A 20,313-nucleotide genomic window follows, 5' to 3' on the forward strand; every position below is an offset into this window, starting at 1 on the left:
AGGGTCCTTTGCAGCCAACAGAAACAAACCGTGGGAGCTGGTGAAAGCAGGCTCTCTGTAAAAGTGAACAGAAGTTGTGGAAGCAAGCAAGACAGGGCCTGTGCGCAGGGCCAAGCTTTTTCTCAGCCAACTGCCTCTTTCCCATCCGACAGACACTTGAGACACAGCAGCCACTATCAGCTTAAAACTGTGTGTTCATTTACAAAACTTCTGCGTCTAAGTCTCTGCTTGAAAACTCAGTCCCAGAGCCAAAATTAAAGCAGCAAAAGTATTTCTGGGCTAAAATTATTGGAAGAAAATTAATCGGAATTTCGCCCAATTCAGAAATCTAGGCAGACTCGGAGAGGGGTGCTGTGGCCTTGCTGCAAGCCCAAACCCATCTGTACGTCACTGGGCCGGCCGGTCAGCGCTGGGTCTTCATCGACAGCAACCTGTTAGCGAATTTTAAACTCTTAGGGAAGATCCAAAAAAGGTCCTGTTGTTTGGGTTGGGGTATTTTTGAATAGGAAATGTTTGTGGTTCTTATCTTTAAAGGTAATTCCCTTTTTAGTTCCAATCACAACATACTGTTTTGTTTAAATGAGGTTTTTCCCAGTCTCCAGCCAGAAACTGCATCTGTTAACAATCTTTTGGATTTTAAACTGAAGCTTTTTAAACAATGAACCATCTGACCACGAAAGGCATCTGGCCACACTGTATTTACTTATTGTTAACATGATTTTTAAATCCTGGGAAAAGTAAGGAGTCGGTCTTCAGAGAGGTGCAGATAAAGTGTGTGTACTGCCTTGTGCCAGCAGCAAGCTTATCAGCACAGGAAGACATTTTCTTTAATTGCTGTTCTTCCCAGGAGCCAGTATATTAGTTCTGTCCCTTATAAATATCCAGAAGATTCTTTTACCCTTTCGTGGGCTTTAGAGTTTGTAGAAGCAGCAAGTGGGGCTATAGATGCTGTTAGCTCTAGTGACATCAGATGTCTGAGGGAGGATCAGGATTTGGTGACTATGCCTAATTCTTCCGCCTTTATTTCTGATCTCTAAAGCCAAAGCTTAAGAAAATAATATTACATTCTTCATTTTATATTCTGTATGTTCTGAGAGCTACTTTGGAGAAGGTGGATTTCCACTCTCCTGCTGAGTGTGTGTTTGATTCTAGCTAAAGTAAATCACTCAAGAATCTTGCCTCTCTTGGATATAGTTCAGCTGTTGTGTTTTCTGCAAACTGCTGATCTGGTGCTGGTCCCACCACCTTTTGAAGACATCTAGGGAAAGTGACTAAAAATTGAGCTAGTAGTTTTCCTCTTACTTGGTTTGTGTATCCTAATTCGATCAGTTCCACGCTGCTCCCCACCAAAGGGACTTCTTGCCCCACAAACGTGCACATGAAGGTGAAAGCCATGGTTCTTTCAGCTCTTTGAGCGTGGGGCCCTACTGTGTTTGGAGTGTAGGGAGCCAGCAAATTGATCAAAACATAATTTAGAGAATATATGCCTAGGCAATGGAATTAAAAACAAAAGATACCTTCAGTTTTCTCCACAATCGTCAACAAACCAGCTGGAAAATGAAGAGGTGAGTGGAGACATTAATCCTCTAACTACTTCCAGTATCCTGCTGAGAAGCTGCTGTGGTCGTGCTGGGAGATAGCAAGGGCTGGCATTTGGCCTGAGTATTTTAGAGTGAACATAAGTTAGATATCCTTTTCTTTCTTCTACTGTGTTTGCTTAAATACATAGTAGAGTGAGCATTGGTTTGACAGGTGTCTACTCTGCTAGATAGCAAGAAATTTTTTTTCAGTGATGGGGATCAAATCCAAGGTCTCACACATGCTAAGCAAGTGCACTACCACTGAGCTACACCCCCACCCTCTTAGAAGCACCTGATTTGGTCTCCTATCACAGAGTTGTCAACCTGGAAATGAATTCAGATTGGCATTTGTGCTCTTAAATGATAAGGGCTTTTAAAAATGGCAGAAGCCCTCCTGATAGAAATGAAATATACCTGTCCTCTCTCTGCCTTTCTAAGGAATATGTGAGGGATGCCCAGGAGCACCTCCAGACTCTGCAGGCTCAGAAAAACTGTCTTATCTACATCATCCCTGCACTGAGAGATGAAGCCCTGTGTATAATCTCTCACTTAAGCAATAAGAAATAGCAAACTTTGAGTATCTGGTGTTTCACTCAACCAAGTGGTGCAGTCGGTCAAGAGCAGGTTGGTGTGTGATTTACAAGTTGTATACTGAATGTCTTCTCTAGGAAAGACTCTTGGCCCAGTTCTGAAGATGATTAAACAAATAAGGCAAGTTTCCTGGGAAGGATGGCTCTAGTAGGAGAAGCAGTAAAACCAAATGATTGTCAAGTCTTGTCATAAGTGCCATAATAGGGAAACGGGCTCTGGGGCACAGAGGAAGGGGTAAATGAGGCGACTGTTCCTCAACCACTTTGACCACCTGCCTGTTACGCCAGTGAGTGCTGATGTCACACTTTATCCCGTCACCTAGAAACTGGCTCTTTTCAGTGTTTGAGCTATGTTCACATGTACTGTTTTCTTTTCCTTCTCATCTATATTTTGTTCTATGTCTTTTGCCCTTGCTTAAATAGCCATATTTAGGCTCTAGACCTTATGATTGTTACTAAACATAGTTTGTAAGGTTGTCAGGAAATCTGTTAGAGGCTTCATTTGAAAACCGAAGACACGCTATGAGGAAAACAAAAGTAACTGAGGTTTGTTCAGCCTGAACACAAGAAAGCCAGATGGAAACTCCAGCACAGGCTGGTGTTCAGTAGGTGTGTCCCAGCAAGGCTGTGTTATTACTACAACATTACCAGCTTCCAACCTGACTCTCCCAATAAAAACCACACCACCACCTGTGCCTTCCCACAGGAGCCCACCCATCTTTCCCATGACTCAGAGGGCGGGCCAGTCACTGGCGCATCAGGGGACTCCAGGTCCTGGTTCCACTCTGCCTCAGTGGTTCTCACTCACTGATGGCCATACTTTGCTGCTGACTAAATATTTTGAACATTAATCTAAGTATGAGGTACTGACTGATCTACAGATAGTGATGAGAGCCATTGTGCGATATACAGAACTTGCAGTACTCCCCTTCTAGAAAGTGATCAGGATGCAGAGAGAGAATGGCAGTGAGAGTGTTCTTCACAGTTTAGTCTCTAAAAAACAATGAGGATGTGGTAAACAACTTGAAAGAGAATGATTATGTTATGGTTCAGGGCCACCACAGTGTCTCACAGTGAAAAGTGTTTCTAAAGAAATTTTAATGACACAAAAATGTGACCAAAGAATTTGGTAACAAAGTGTTTCCAAAGAATTTTAATGACATTACCACTGCTCAGTGGGTAATGTCAAGGTTAAAAAAAGAAGACGATATCAAACTGTGTAACTAATGTGATCACAAGTTTGCTATAGTGTATATATAGATAGGTGAACAAACTGCTGTAGGTATGATCATGGGTGATGTACTTTGATTTAGTTTTTTCTTTTATACATATATTTCCCATCTTGCTACAGTGCATTTATCTCCCTTTTACCTTGAAATAACTTAATGTTGACTGTAAAGATAAAATGGCTTTATTTAAAATTTACATGATTTTCTTTTATCCACCAGGCTTTAGAGAAGCAAGACCATTAGGTGATCTCAGTGTGTGTGTGTGTGTGTGTGTGTGTGTGTGTGTGTGTTTCTCTGGTATGGGGATTTGCCCTTCAGTCACCTTAGAAGCTGACCACAGTCTCCTTAAGGCTGTGCTGAGGCCTCAGGTCCACAGGGCAGCCAGGTGGAGAAGGAAGATGGTGGGCCGTGGGGTGAGCAGGGATAAGCCTTTTGTCCTGCAAAAGCCCAGGTTGTTAGTTACACTGACCTCCCCACACACTAAGGACTTGTTGCACACTGCCTAGTCAGATCACAACATGTCAGAAGTGCAAGATGGCAGCCTTGTATGCCACTGGCCGGCACTCCCAGAAGGGGCTCTCCTTCACTCCAGCCTCCACCCCAAGCCACTCAGCCTGTTGCACACCACGAGGCTACCACACAGCTCTGCAGTTTAGGGGGGAAAGTAAAAGCCTTTAAAATCACAGCAAAAACTAAGGAACTTTTAAAAGCAAAAATTAAGAAAATCATCAACCTAATTTATAATTCTTAAAACTCGGGAGCAAACTGCCGTGGAGTACAAATATGTATATATATACACATACAATTTTAAAACCAAAGATACTCAGAATACATATACATACATAGGTGAATTTCAGATATTTGAAGTTCACAGCTCTGATGAGTTAGGCATCCACAGGTCAGCTCATTCCTTTATACAGTATATCAAAGGAATTAAGAATAAGTGAGAAAAAATATAGTCATTGTAATTTTTATAAGCATGTTTATCTTTTTAACAAAACAAATGAGATATGTCAAATATTAGTTACTTATATAGTTAAAGGCCATCCAAAAGGTAACCTGTTGACTAGTTACACAACCTAGGGCATGTCACTTAACCTCTGTGCTTCTCTTTCTTCCTGTGTAGAGTGAGATCAATTTCACAACACTGTGAAAATTGAGAGACACACTGATGTAGTTGTCAGGAAGTTTGGGGCATGCTGATGTTAGGTGTTGTTACACCGGTATCACGGCAACTGAGTTCCTAATATATATGAACTGAGTTTCTCTTGTTCACCCATATGCTGGCCTGGGATTCATCCTTCCTATATTCTTCAGTGGTGATGCCTGGATTTCTCGAACTTCAAATGTACCTTTCCCTTAGTTGATTCACAGGACATTCCAGAAGCAGAGATAATAATTTAGGAGGCAAGATTGTAGACGAGGCAGGAGACCAAGAAGTCCTTTCCATTAGCACCAGGGGTTGGTAAAATGAAATCTGCTTCTGCTGAAAGATCTAGGCAATGATGAGCAGCCTGCAGTCCCTTAGCTCCTAAACGTCCAACTTTGCTCCTCCTCCCCAACACAGAGTCCTGCTGCCTCAGTGCTTTACTGAGCGAGTCTGGCTGGGGGAGAAGCTCACATGATTGGGTTTGTCCTGCAAGCAGCCGTCAACAGGGCAAGTCAGAAAAATGGGCATGAGTGGAGGACAAGCCACTTTTTAAGCAAAGTTGTAATTCCTGCCCTGTCTGTTGCCTAGAAAAGTGAAATGTTTGATGACTATTTTCAGTTTTGATATAAGAGGATTAAAGAGTATTTTTAAATGAAAGCATTGCTACTGCCATTGTTTGCAATGGAGAAAAAAATCTTTTTGTAGAACCAAGAGGTTCCATAAAGCAAGCCAGTTTCCACAAACAAGTAACTTTTTAGGTGGAAATGATACAGATTTACAAGTTCCCTTTTCTGCTGTGAAATATGTTCAGAGTTGAACGTTATAATTCACTAGTGTATTCTAGCCATATTCTACCTAAATTTAAGCTAATAAAATAAATCTTCAGTATTGGGGAGATGATAAAACAGTGTTTCAGCCTAGTTGCAGATACTGCTCATCACCAGAGCTGAAATTCTGGATTTTGGTAAATTGGCATTCTCTCAACTTTCTAACCAAGAAAACTAATAAAACCTCTGATAGCTTTCCTCTCTAGTCATGGGGTATGCTATTATTTCCTGATTAATTTTTGTTGTGAAAATTTTAAATATGCAAAAATATGGAATTTAATAAACATATTTAATAAGTGCTAGAAATTTGTAATATTCACCTCAGATTTAAAAAAAAGAAATAAAGAAATAAACCTTATAGATATAGTCAAAGCCTAAGGTGACCTCTATTTTGAAGGAAGGGTTTTTTCCTTGCCCTCACATATTTATATCTTTGATATATATAAGCACTATATATACTGTTTATTCATTTTAAGTGCTCCATGGCATAATGAACATACCATAGTTTATTTTTACTTGTATTGGACAATGCTTATTTTCAGTTTTTGACATTATAACAGTACAACGAACATTCAAGAATTTCTCTAGGATAGATACCTTGGCTTTTAGTTACTGAGTTGTTTGAGATGAGTATGTTCATCCTTAATTAATCTTCAAAGTTGTTACAATAATTTATCCTTGCAGCAGACTTGTTGCCAACCATTAGGGGTTGGTCCCAAGGGATAGGAATGAGTATCATGTGGCTCTGATCAATTCTTGTACGTAAGTTTGAATATTTCTGGTACAAGAAGCTGTCATGAAAACACTCCAGTTTCCCCCATATGTCTCAAGTTAAATTGAAATAAAAATTACTGGAATAGAAAGTGTTCATTTAAAAAAACTCCAAGGTTTGGAAAATGAAAAGCATTCCATTAAAATACCCATAAAACTGTACAAAAATACAAAATATTACAGTGTTGTATAAAAATGGACAACTCACACAGAATTGTGTATATCTGGTTTGATTATAAAGGAAACTGCTTAGTGTGTGGTTCAGTCTTCCTTCCCTGTAGACCTCTTTGCACCCTCAGTTCAGTTCCAGACCCAGACAAATTGTGTTTCTATCTTTAGAAGCTCTTGACTGATGCATGTGCTGTCATCAAACACAGGAAATCCCTCGCGGCCTTTGCCACAGCCTGGTGGGTGACCTAAGTGCAGGTGCAATATCAGCCAGTCTGCACAAACAGCAGGTGCCCAGTGTCTAGAAGCCCTTCAGCCAGAGCCAGCATCTTCATCTTGAGCACCTTATAAGCATTTTGGAAGTCTGTCCTCCTTAACTCCTCTAGGTATTCAGAAATTGAGGAGTTTGACTTGTTGTCTCTCTCCGATTCTTAAGTTCTGAGCTCTTCCTGATATTTAAGCCAATTCCAGAACTTGAGGTTGTTGACTCATGTCTGTAAAAGCTTTGCTTTGCTCTTTACAGCTTTATAAAGACAGTGAACTTGTGTCTGTTCTGTGGACACCATCTCTTTTTTTTTTTTTTAACTCCTTAATGCTTGCGTTTCTTCAGTCAGTAACATCCCTTGACTCTGGGCCTTGCTTCCCCTGAGATTAGAGAACACCTGCTTTGAAATGGGTGGACATCCGTGTTTATATCACTAATAATCATTCACAGCCTTGGTACAGGGCCCATTTGATTGTGTGGATCGAGAGATTAGAGCGCATGTTTGTCTCGAAGCCCTCCATCTTCACCACGGAGCACTTATCAACTGGCCCACTGTAGAGCCAACATTCTAAATGTGGCTGTGAGACCCATTAAGCCCATGGAGGCACAAAGGTACAGAATTTCCAGAATTCTGCAATTTGTGGGTATAGGACTTCCTTAGGCATGAGAGAAAACTGTTGGAGTCCCGTGGAACCCAGAATGAGCATGGCTAAGCAATCTGAGAAAGTAGTCTTAGTGACACCTGCACCTGCAATGGAAAGGGATGTCACTGTATCACTAGATGCCAGGGCACACACAACACTGGAGACCTGCCAGGCCAGTGCATACCCTCTGTCTCAGCATTCCCTAGGACTATGGCTTCTTGCCCTGGTTGGCTGAATGGGCTACAAATAACCTTAGCATAGTTGGCCAAAAAAAAAAAAAAAGGCTTGTCTTGATTGCTAACTCTGAGTAATGGCGTCTAGAATCCTGGAGAACTTTCAGATTCAGAGATGATGAATGCTCTCAAGAAGAAATAGTATAGTAACTGATTTGTAGTGTCTGCCATAACACACTGATGGGAGAACGTGGCATATATTAAATTTGCCTTCCCTGTGCTTGGATTTAGGCTCTTCTTGTCCCCAGATAGCAGTTGCATTTAAGTAGCATATTTCATGTTTCCTTTTCCTTGGACCTCTCCCTGCTTCTCAGTGGACTCTCCAAGTGCTATGGCTCCTGCTTTCTTAGACAGCCTGTTCCAAACCTGCTTGACTCCACTGACACCAGGAAATAGGTTTATGAAAGACTCCGTGGAAGGAAATGCCCCCTTTAGCAGAAAGATGAAAGGAAAACAAAAGCACACATTTCCTATGTCTGTATACATACACACACACACACACACACACACACACACACACACACACACAGAAGTAAGTTCCCGACTTATGTACTAATTGCGGTCTGGGAGAATTGTTTGTAAGTTGGACTCATTTGTAAGCCCACGGTGAGTCCTATACAGGACACCCGTGACAGTTTGCAACTCAAATGTTCATAATTCATATACTTAACTGTATATGAATTATTATATTTTCACTAGTAACTCTAGTAAGTCTGATGCTATTCAGTGTATTTCATTCCTGGTGCATTTTAGAATTTCTCATCATTTAAAATAGGAAGAAGCTTTAGGCTTCCAGTGTAAGTTAGAATTTGCCACTAATACTTCTAATTTGGGGTTCTCAAAATTCCTTACTCTCCAAGAACCTGGTAATTTGTGGCAGTAGGAGTGGGTTAGAGGAGAAAGTCTACTGGAGAATCCCACCCTTAAATTACAGTGTCTGAAATTCTCTGTTCTCCTCCAGTACAGTGTAGAACAACATTTGACTTGAGCAGACCTAAATGATATCCTTTCATCTGTCCCCATAGATAAGGAAAGCGTCTGTTTCCTCAATTTCTTCCTCAGTGTTCTTTCCCACTCTCCAATTTAAATACTTATGTTAAAGTGGTGTCTTCCAACTGATGCTTTTCTTTTTTATTTCTTTTGCCCAAAATGCTATCATTATGTCAGTAATACACTGTAGACTCAGTGATGGCTTAAAATTAGAAATGCATTTATGACTCTCCTAGTGGATAATTAGCCCTGTATTAGAATATTTTTGCAGTCATCCTGAGACTAGTTCCCTAAGTGGAATATGCTTTTATATGCTTCCTCTTTCCCCTGCTTCTCTTTTTAGTTTAATTACTATTTTCCAAAGGGTTCTCTCTTGTTATAGCTCATGTTAAGCATTATATTGCAAATCATAAACACGCTTTGATTGTTTTCCCAAGAGCAGGTTATAGACCATCAAACCCGCTTTACAGCATTTGGAAAGTCTAGTCTAGTAGCAGCAAATCTGGTAGCAAGATGCAAGGCAGCAGAGGCAATCGACACCTCTGGCTAGGTTTCCACACTGCAGGCTGGCGTGATGTGTGTCCAGCATGGTCATTTACACACCGCCCAACCCCACTGTACCTGGGTCTGTAGCCCTCAAGGTGGCATATGGGTAGAGATTGCCTCTTAATAAATTGTGTTAAAGTCATTTATCTCATGTTATTGCACACTCCTGTCATAGACAAAGTGCCTGCCTTCAGGGAAATGCAGAGTGGTATCATTTCTGAAAATAATATTTGGAGAATGTTTCTTTTTCTTTGTCATGAAAATGAGGGGAAATTGTCATCCAAAATCGGTTTCAGATGTTGGAGTTGTACTGATTGAGATTTTTAGGTTTCAGTCATACTCCATGCTGTGAAGTGCTTTGCCAAGGAATGACTTGCTAAAATAAATAAATGTCTCACAGTTTGGGAAATGAACTGTAAAGTCTTGCCTCTTAGTTCTAGGTAAGGATTGTGACTACTTTTATAGATATACTAGCACATGAAATGCATTTACTTCCCTGAATTCTGTAGATGAGTTTTAAGATTTCAAATCTATAAAGTCAGCTGGAGCTTGTTCAGGAACAAAGAGGGTGTGGAGCAGAGGGTGCCTGGATTGTTTCAAAATGTAGTCCGTCATATTCTTGTTCTCCGTTGTTGCTACTCCTTCCCACAGGGTGAATGCATCTGTTTAGAGCATCACTCTTCTTGCTTTTCTGGGGTCCATGACATTGGGCAGAACAGAAATGATGACTGGCTAAGACGTAGTACAAACGCGATTTTTCATATACTGTCTCATTTCTGGCCCTTCAAAAAATTTTGATGATTTTATCAGTGTAAGTAAAGATTGTAACATATGAAAAATATCAGTGTAACATTTTGTGCAAGCAAAGCAGTGTTTCGAAGCGTTATTTCTCAGTGGAGTTGAAGTGTGATTGCACTTGTCTTTGTTTCAAAGTTACAAGATACATTGAGAAACACTGGGGTTCAGTAAAAAAGCAGGAGAGCTTTGACTGTTTTTTTAGAACATACTGAGAGGAGAGTAAAGTATGTCAGTAGGCATAGTTCTTATTCTTGGCAATTATTCTTGCATAGACTTAGAATCTATTGTCAGAATAAGCTTTTGGAAGAACCTTTCAACTCTATAAAGTTTGGAAATACAAAGTCTAGTGCTGTGATCTGCATTCCTAGGTTACTCACAAGGAAAGTAGGGAATGTGGTTATTCTATTCCTATATTCCTGGAATGCTTAGTCTAGGATAGAACTCAGTAATGTTAGCTGAACAAGGGATGGAATGAGAGGAAGGGAAGCAAATGACTATTTAGAGTTGATTCATATCATGATTATGAGCATGATAAAAAGAAAGGTTCTGTTCCTACCCTACCCTTGAGATATTCACCAGTACAGTAATAATAGTGCTATGGACTTAGGCCATTTGTACAAGTGTTTAGATTTTAAACACTACCATGTCCTGGAATTTGTAGTAGACTATATGTCACTCTAACATGATATCTGCTCTAGACCAAACTGGGAGCAGTAGTCACGTACAGTCTTCTTTCCAGCCAGAGGGTCTAAACTCACTGAGCTCATGGCTGTATGTCATAATTAGTGCAGGAAGTCTTTGTAGTACCACGAATACATGATCAGCAAGTTCCTAGGGGAGAGTAGAGGATCAAGTGGTCCCTTCCAAAGAAGGCAGAATGAAATGGTCATGAACTCCGTGGCTTCAAGTTAGCAGTTTTGATGCATAGATAGAAGCCTGCTGTGCAGCCTAGATAGGGCAATAGAAACAGAATTGGGGTGAAACTGTGAGAATGGGAAGATGTTAACAGAGGAAAAGCTGTGGGCACATCTGTGCACTTAGGTATTTTAGGGATAGAGATCCTGGAGCATAGTGTTGCTTCCATATTACACCTTCACTGATTGTGTGTTTTTCAACCAGGACATATTGGTCATGCATCTCTTATTCTGTTAGACTACAGTTATATTAAAATGTGTGTGTGTGGAGAATATTTAATATCTTGTTTGTACTCTCTGCAGAGTTTTCTCTGTCTTTTGTTGTCTTTGAGCTGTTTTCACAAATCTGTAAATAGCTGTTTTTTAAAAAGTACTTGTATCTTGTAATCTGAGCAACTAATTTGTAGATAACAATATGCAATATATTAACCATTGTTAATCTCCTATTATCTTGCTTTGAAATTCTATATTACTGTTTTATTATTTTTCTTTTTTTATCTTTAAAATAATTATTTTTTTAAAATGGGGGAAAACAGTGCTAAACTGAAAGTACTTTAAATGATACTTATCCATTGAAATGCAGATCATATCTGGTGCAATGGATTGTTACCTTCTTGATCTGTTTTGTATCTGTTTCTAAATTTATTCTAAAACTCATAATGCATATGTGTGCACTCTTGCGTTTCTCTTTCAACTGCAACATCTTCCCAGTTCCCTCAGTTATTAATGAGTTCCTGTCATACTTTTACCCGTTAGAAGATTCTTTATCAGTATAGAATGTTAAATGTAGAGAATTAATAAAGAGGAGCTAATATATTATAAATGGTCTGAGGTCTTTAAGGATATTTTATTCTGGAAAATATGATAGGCCAGCAGGAGGCTTTCAATGGGAAAATGTAGCATTTTGTGTAGACTTAACAGGCTTTATATCTGCATGGATTAGAGAAGGGGAGAGAGCAGAGTTCTGCAGGTTAGAAGAGGTGTGAGACTTCACATGTATAAGTGGAAGAAATCCATGTGATGTGTAACAGAGGAGTATGCAGGAGAGGAGCAGAGATAGCACAGAGTTGAGAAAAATAATACTCTGAAGAGGTTTAAACTTCCCACAAAATCTCACTGCAGATGTTACACTATGTTCAATTCCACTAAAGATTTTTTGTGTTAGAGCTAAAGCATCCTCCATCTTATAATAACCTGATGTTACTACTTAGTTTATGACCAACTTTGTTAAAATATGGATACTTAATAAAATAAGGAAGGATTATCATGTTTACTTCCACTGCATTTGGGATGTGTCTTTTAATCTGAGTCCTAAATAGTATTGTTGTGGACTGATTATCAGTTGAGGAAGAGTTGTTCTCCTTCCTTGTAGAGGAGATTTTGGTGGGAAATCTTCCATTCTGAGCAGAGACTGCCTAACACGATGCATCAGGGAGTGAGAAGAGCTCTTTCATTGGAATGTAGATCTGTTTGTTGGAGTTATCTTTGCAAATAGTAAACGAAATTCTGATGAACTTGTGGAAAATTTGAGCTTTATTAATGAATTGAGGAAGATAAGCTGGTGCTACATAGCCAGTGGAAGAGATGTTGGCTTGGTAAAATAGAGGATTTTTGGAGAACATAATCACTTTGTTCAAATGGTTTAAATATTTGCTGGATTGTTGTTCCTAGGGGAGTTAAGACTTATTCTACAAGTTCTGGAGGACAAAACAAGGCCAGCAAGTACTTCAAGTTACAAGGAGACATCTCTCAATTCAGTGCGAGGCAGATTTCCTAGTGGTACATGGCAGTGCTGCTTCTAAAAGATTATAGATTACTCTGGAAGCCTTCTGGAAAGGGGATCACCTCTGGAGTCTCCCTGGGAGGAGAGACTCAGACTAGGGTGTTTGTAGGATTAATGACCAGCAGTATAATTAATTCTGCAATGACTTTCCTGAAAAACATGTAGATATTTTATAGCACTAGGAAAAATGAGGAGGGAAGTTTATTCTTTCATCTACCATCCCTAGTGGTAAATATGAAAGTCAGTGTTTTTGCAGGTCACCCTCATGTCTTTCCAGATAAGTGACTGACATTCTGAGGCTTAGGAGGAGGTGGATTTCCTGGCAGATAAAGAAGCTGCTGTTCTGTAATCATTCTTTGTGTGGGCCCAACCGGATCTGGGCAACAGATGCACTTGATGGATAATTGTAGCAGTGGCCAAAAAATGTAACCAGGACTGGCAGTCCCCATGACCGCATGAACATCTCAAAATGTGACAGCAGAGGAGTTATTTTCTGAACCCAACTGCCTGCCTTTAGCAAGCTGTAGATGTAGAATATAGTTTCAGCCCACTTACTGGGATTGGCAAGCGGGAGGAAAACAGTATCAGGATCCCAGGATTGTGGACCTCTTAGTCCTCCTCTTCTCAATGAAAGAAGAACAAGATAGACTTAGGAGCAGACCAGGATTTAAAGGACCCAACGCTGCTATGCTATTTTACAAAGCTGGATTAAACTTTTCAGGGAACAGTGAGCTTGGCAGGAAGGTAGATTCTGCAAGCTTGCAGATCATTGCTTTTCTAGAAAACGTTGAGATTACCGGGCAAATTCCAAATATTTTCTGAGCTGGTCCTGATTTATAGCTGGAATTATTAGAGGTAGAGTGGCTTCAGGGAGAGGGAAGAGCGTGGAAAGTATTGCTGACCATATTAGGAATTTGATAGACTCCAGCCCTCTTGAGAGCCAAGCTTAAGCCAGCAGACTCCTGCCCGTGACTACCCCTGGTCAGTCACTTGTTCTTTTACATAAACTGTTCGTGAAACACGGTGGCATCACCCACAATGTATTTCACACCTCTAAAGTGCAGAGTTGCATTGTGGTAACAGACTGTGGGCTGGAAAGCCTAAAATGCTGCTTGTCTAGCCCTGTAGAGAGGGTTTGCTTACCCCTTGTCCAGGTTTTTCTACACTTCATCATGGCATCTTTTGAAAAGGTGTTGTTTACACTATTTTTAAGCTGGAGGAGAAAGTGAGCAGATGTTATTGGCGTGGCCTCCCATGCAGTTTTTCCCATTCCCTCTCATCTGCCCTTCTTTGTCTTGTGCATGGGCCTGACCTCACATTAGCACCTGTTCCCTGTCATGCACTTGAAATTTTTAGGTTACACATACTGAGGATTCATGCTCAGTGAATGAACCATTTTGACCTGTCTGCACTTTTCTGTGAAAACTCTAGGTTGAGTGAATTTATTTAATAACTATTGTCTTCATTAGTATATGGAATTAGGCCCATGAAATCCATAATAATACAATTTAATTCATTAAGGTGGCTGTTGTGCTCATTTATAAGAGATAGAATTACTTGATCCTATAAGTGATCACAGTTAATGTGCATTTTCTAATAGCATTTTCTTTGTATATAGAACAGATTTTCATTAGTTATCAGTTGACTTTCCCCTGTAATGGAAATCACTGGGTCTTACTGAAATAATACCCTTTCTGTGGTTCACATACATTTGATTAAACCTAAGTATGTCATGTCTATTTTTGACATGATAGTAACAGTGTGCATTGATCATTAGTCAATTCACAGTGAAAGACTGTGTCTTTCTTTCCTGACAGATATTATATGAGAACCTCGTGGACATGTAAGAGCACACATACAGATTTATGGCTTCAGTTGGCTGAACAAGTGTAGCTCCAGCCTGTGATTTGTGGTCTCATGAACAGCCATAGAAGGTGTCCTTTACAATTGATTGACCTTTTGCACAACCTGTTCTGCGTCTCACTAAGACCATCTTAAATGGAAGGCATGCTCTATGGTGCTTTCATGCTATTAATTTGGAAAAAGATCCTATTAAGAAAGGGTCCTGTGGTGATTTTTAAAGAAGTTATTTAAAGACTTACTATTTTTTAAACATTTAATTTTGTAGCTATCCTTTGAGGCCTACTTATGTCAATTAAGAACTTTTAAAAAAAAGTTCGTTGCACAAATTTCCATACATGTAATTTAGAAAATTTTAGCATCCTTTGGGTATGTGAATCTTGTCCGAAATAACAGTTTCTTTGTCTGCATAAACAATAGATACTGGGGTTAAAATGTTTTTTAGAAATAGAAAATCTAGTGAAGGATTATTAGGAGAAATGCTCTTAATGATTTGCTGTGGTAGGTGAAGAATGGCTCAGGACAGAAGATAGAAACATCCCCTACTGTAGCCTTGATATATTTTGTATTATACCGAAGAGCAGAAAAAGCAAAGTTCTTATCCTAACAAAAGGCATAATATTTTTTAATATGAAAATAGTGCAAGTTCTTGGTAAGATAAAAATTTGAAATGTAACACAAAAATTGGAAAATATAAAGATTGTTATAAGAGATTTTTTCTACTGCTATGCAGTGGTAGCCATTGTTTTGTTGTATATATATTTCTAGAATTATTTGTATACAAAGTATGTGCATTCTTTCCTACAGATGAGAAATAATATTCTGAAGCCTTTCCCCTGTATATATCTGGTCATTAAAAAATGTTGTTATATAATCTTTTTCTTTGTTACTGTTATATAGTAAATGATTCAACAATTTCCCTCTCCATACATTTGTTTTCTTTTTATTTCACTTGCTAATTCAAATAGTGCTACACTGAAAAAAACTTTCTGATATGTATCTATGCAATTGTGAGCATGTAATTATAGGCTACATTTCCCAAAGCAGTTTTACAGAGTCAAAGGCTATGTGCATTTTAAATTTAAACAATTATTGCAAACTTTTGCTTCTAAACTGGTTGCTCCAATTTTTATAGTCTCAGAAGTACTTAGAATAACTGTAACTCGAGACTTGAGACAGTATCATTATTATCATAGCTAACATTTATTGAAGATATTCTGAGTGTACCATTCTTGTCCTTTGCACATTTGAATTATCTTTCTAGAGCCTCACAATAACCTTATGAGAGATATACCCATTTTACAGATAAAGAAACTAAAACTGAGTCACAAAGAGGTTATTTAACTGGCCCTCCTGAAAGTAATACAGCTTGAAAGTGACTCATGACTCCCATGTATGCCTGTTGACAGCGAAAAAAATGAATAGTCCAATTAGAGATTATAGAGAGAGATGACAGTGAAGTAGGAGACAGAAGTCTAGGACATAGCTGTGGTGTTTACCATGGAAAGACTGAAAACTGAGAATCAGTCTAAAATGTGTTCTTATGGGAAAAACAAATGAACCCTTGTGTATTTTAAATAAGGTAGGGGAAGGCCTCTCAGAAATTTTGACTAGCCACTAGCCAGAGATTTAGAATGAAAAATGTCTTCATGGAAATGAAGTGAGGTTAAAAGATTATATATTTCTTTATCTTCTAAATGAACTGGATGATTTAAAAAAAGTGTTCTTGGAGATCTCCTCTACTGTACAAATTCACTTTTCTGGTAAACTCTCCTCCCAAATTTGAGATAATGGAAAAAAAGGTTGAAACAGTGGTCAGTATATATTGCAAGATAAAAGCACAAGCAAAGTATCAAGGATCAATTCCATCTCACAAGAAATCTTGTCCATGAATATTCTCGTAAAGATGTTCATCAGCTTCCTAAGGAGATAGAAGGAACTGGAGTAGAGAAGTTAGAGTAAAGAACGTTGGGATCCTCACGCTATTACCTTGCAAATAAAGTAACTTGAAAATGAACAGTTTTTAACTGTGAGCCACTGAACAATATAAATTTTAAAAATTGCTAATGTTAGAAATTGAGGCATCCAACTAAGTGCAGTGCACCTTATATTTTCTGGGACAGCTGTTTGCTGGAATCATATAGAATCTTAGGGCTTATAAGGGCTTTAGAAACAGTTTGGTCTCACCCTCTAATTTTGGAGAGAAGAAAAATGGCCCTAGAGATATTCAGAATTACCCAAAAATATCAGCTGAGTAGATCAGAAAGTAGTCTCTGAAATCCCATCTTCAGATGGCCTATCTAGTCATTTTTCTACTGTACTATCTCTCTAAAATAAGTGATAATTATATGTAGTCTTAAAACAAAAAAAAATTAGTGGGAATTTTAATAACGTAAATTTTGTTCTAGTTATCCAGTGGATCTCATAAGGATAGGCCTATAAACTCAACTGTTCCAGATTTTAATGTGAATTATTCATTCTGTAGGTAGACTGAAAAGAGCATTTAATGTGAATGCTAGACTTTGTACTCACATAGGACATCTCTAAGTATCACTAACTGTTGCCAACAATTTGTCTTAAAAGAGGGAGAAAAACATTTTAAAATTGTAGGATGAAGCCAATATTTTTGCTTAGAGAAAGTTCTAACGGAATGAGTGAAGGAGATAGCCAAAAACAGATGGAGATGTGTGGGATTTAAGGAAGTATTCGTTTGTAATTCTGGTGTCCAGAACTGCTTAATATTAACAGCTAATTTTCAAGTGTTGTAAGAAATTCCCATGAGGGTAACATTTAGACTATGTTAGGTGTGCAACAAAAAGGAACAAGTTAGGGAAAGCTTTCTAACTGCTATTAGTATGCAAATTCATAAAATATAAGGTAGTGGTAAAGGAACAAAGGGGTTCAAAATTAGAGGTAACCTGGAGTAAGACATCAGACATTAGAATTATGAGGTATGGTCAAAAAATACAGTAAAGGTTTAAAGTTTTATTACAGTAAGACACATTGCCGTTAATCCCCCTCAAAATACTCCTCACTTCAAACACACTTATTCTATGACTCTTGCTACTTTCTGAAGCAGCTCTGAAAGTCTTTCATGAGTGTCTTTTGTTGTACTGTCATAGCTGCTCTGATTTTCTGAACTGATTCAAAACTTTATCTTTTTCAGTCATTTTGACTTAGAGGAAGAACCAAAAGTTGGGTCCTGCCACTTGTGATGAACAAAATGGGTGAGGACGCATCATAGTGGCCTTATGAGCCTGCCGTTGGGTGCCACTTAGCAGCGGTATTCACTGTGTTTTAGATCACATTGTGTAAAGACATGAAAGAGGACTTCTAGAACTGCTTCAGAAAGTGGCAAGAGTGATGGGATAAGTGTGCTTGAAGTGAAAAGAACTATTTTGAGGGAGATGAATGTCTGTGTGACCTTTGCTGCAATAAATTTTTAAAAATTTAAATCATCACCATATATTTTGATCATACCCTGTATATTCAGAAATGTTGAATGTAACAAAAATAGAGATTTAGGGAAAGGTGGACTCATTTCTGGCCACTAGCCATGTTTGCATTCTCCTCTCATGAAGTGGTTAAGATTGAAAACCAGCTTCGCATTTAATGTATATTGCCTGTGATTCATCTGAGCGCTGATCTTAGGAGAGAGGTTGCCCTGAGTCTTTGCCACTGTCTCTGAATTTCCAACAGTGTTACCTTCAGTGGTGACCTATCCTTCCTTGTCTCTTGCTTCCTCTTCAGTAAAACTGGCATAAAGACAATACCTCCCTCATATGATAGACTCAAGGAAGAATAGGTTGCCTACATAGTGTCTGACACATAGTAAGCTATGTAAGTGCTGGGTATTCATTTGACTTCTGTTATAATTAATACATTTATATAATTTTATATATTTTCCAACTTGTTTTTCTAGAAAAATAGAGTTGACACAGAGTTGACACAAAGAATAATCCATGTTAGAGGCTCATACGGGATCTGAGTATCCTCTGGAAGATTGTATGTCTTAGGACAGTGTCCACTAGGTGGCATCTCATTGTAGGGGGGGATACCGCCTCCCCCTCGCACCGTTAAGAGCATCTCATTCATCTCTTTCTGGTCTGTGCCTTTGCAAAATTACAGACTCTTCAACAACCACACAAAATAGAAGAGTTGTTCACATACATGAGTGTCACACAAGGCCTAGGACTGTACAAGGGGAGCTGTACCCCCATAGCGTGGTAACACTTAGTGCACGTACAAGACACTCTCACGTACTTTAGCCTGTTTGACTTCCTCAGTACTGCAGCATGTGATATAAAGAAGCTTTCACCCCTTTGTTTTTTTTTTTTTTTATTTTAAAAATAAAAGGAAGAAAACATTAACAGACAGACAACCTTTATTTTGACTACAGTATCTGGATCTACTGTTAATCTGTTTGCATTATTAAAACATTTCCAAAGTGTAAAGTTTATTCTCTGTGCACTAGTCTTCATTTTCTAAAATGGTCTCTATTTTGTAACCAGTGTTAAGCTTACAACAGACAGGCTCTTGTGGGACCTTGGACGAGGGGCTTGATTCTGCTTGTTTTGGAAATTTGCCCTAGTTCGGGGAGAATAGAATGATCTGGCACCTTCTATTTCATTTTATAGGTTCAAATACCACTGAATATCACTGTGGGTTTTGGCTTGTTAAATACGTTGGTAACAGTAGGATTTTGCTAATTTTAATGCTCCTTTTTAAGAGGAAAGCAGGGTTCAGCATTTATACTACCACTATAGCTGTTTTATTAACATGTTAAATTATAACCAAGGGCTGTTCTAAAAGCTGATCAGATTTCCTAACCCTTTTTAAATGGTGGAAGTGTAATCTAGTCCAACTTCAAAGCCGCTGCCGCAGCCCGTGTCCCATCCTCCGGCAGTCCCCTCTCCCCTGACATTTTCACAATGATCTGAGCTGAGCCCTCAGCCACTCAGCCTTTGAGGTGCTCTGAAGGCAGCAGTTGCTTTGCCCTTGTTGTGACTTCTTGAGAAAAAGACTTGAAATTACTTTTGTTCTATCACATCCAAATAGACCAGCCTAGAAAGATTTGCTTAAAGACAGTGTTGGCTTTTTGTTTTGCTTTTTTCTAGGTAAAGTGTAGTGCTAAAATTTATTTGGTCTTCATGAGACAGGGTCTCGCTATGCAGTTCAGGCTGACCTTGAGCTCACTTTGTAGCCCAGGCTGGTAGTGCTAAAATTTAAAAATCTTGCCTTGAAGCCACTCTCCGAAGGACTGGGGTTCTATTTTTTTTTTCTTTTTTTGCGGTACCAGGGATCGAACTCACAACCTTGCGCTTGCCAGGCAGGCACTTATGCCACTGAGCTGTATCCCCAGCCCATAGGACTAGCGTTCTAATACCAGTCTACTGAGCTGTATGAAATGAGATGCTAGAACAGGTAGGAACTGTCATCGGGAGCAGCTGTGAGCAGGTGGTACTTCTTCCATCAGGGAACAGGGGGGATACACATTGGTCTAAGGTATCCCTGGAGTGGGAAGCTTGAGAATAACTGCACTTTTCCTTTTCAGGCCCGTATGATCACACAGGAGTGCAGAAATCTTAGCCACAGTGCCGTTTTTGGTGGTCTCTGCTCAGTGCCTCAGAGCCCACAGCAGAGTGATGGGTTTTGGAGGCTCGTGTTCAGGCTGGCCCAGATCTCTATCTGCAGAACCCTGGGTGGGGGTGTGGCCCCTAACCATCCTTGTTTATAGATGCAAGACTAGCTAGGGTGATTTAGGAATGGGTGTCTGAATTTCTTAGGTTTCAGTTCCTTTTTTTTTTCTTGTAAAAATAAAAGGTGGAAAACATTAACAGACAGACAACATTTTACAAAATAGCAAAAGAACAGTACAGACAATACAGAGTTACAAACAAAGTGGTAGGAAATTAACAATGCTTGTTGTATTACATACTGAAATCTTCAAAGTGGTTTCTCATGA

General features: G+C 39.1%; 1 protein-coding gene across 5 annotated transcripts in view; it reads left to right on the plus strand.

Annotated features, from left to right (window-relative positions):
- Daam1 (dishevelled associated activator of morphogenesis 1) overlaps positions 1-20,313 on the plus strand; it is a 174,927-nt gene that overhangs the window by 95,293 nt on the left and 59,321 nt on the right. The window lies entirely within an intron of this gene.

Source organism: Chinchilla lanigera, unplaced genomic scaffold (genome assembly GCF_000276665.1).
Source record: "Chinchilla lanigera isolate Chin_1 unplaced genomic scaffold, ChiLan1.0 scaffold00065, whole genome shotgun sequence".
Classification (NCBI taxonomy): domain Eukaryota; kingdom Metazoa; phylum Chordata; class Mammalia; order Rodentia; family Chinchillidae; genus Chinchilla; species Chinchilla lanigera.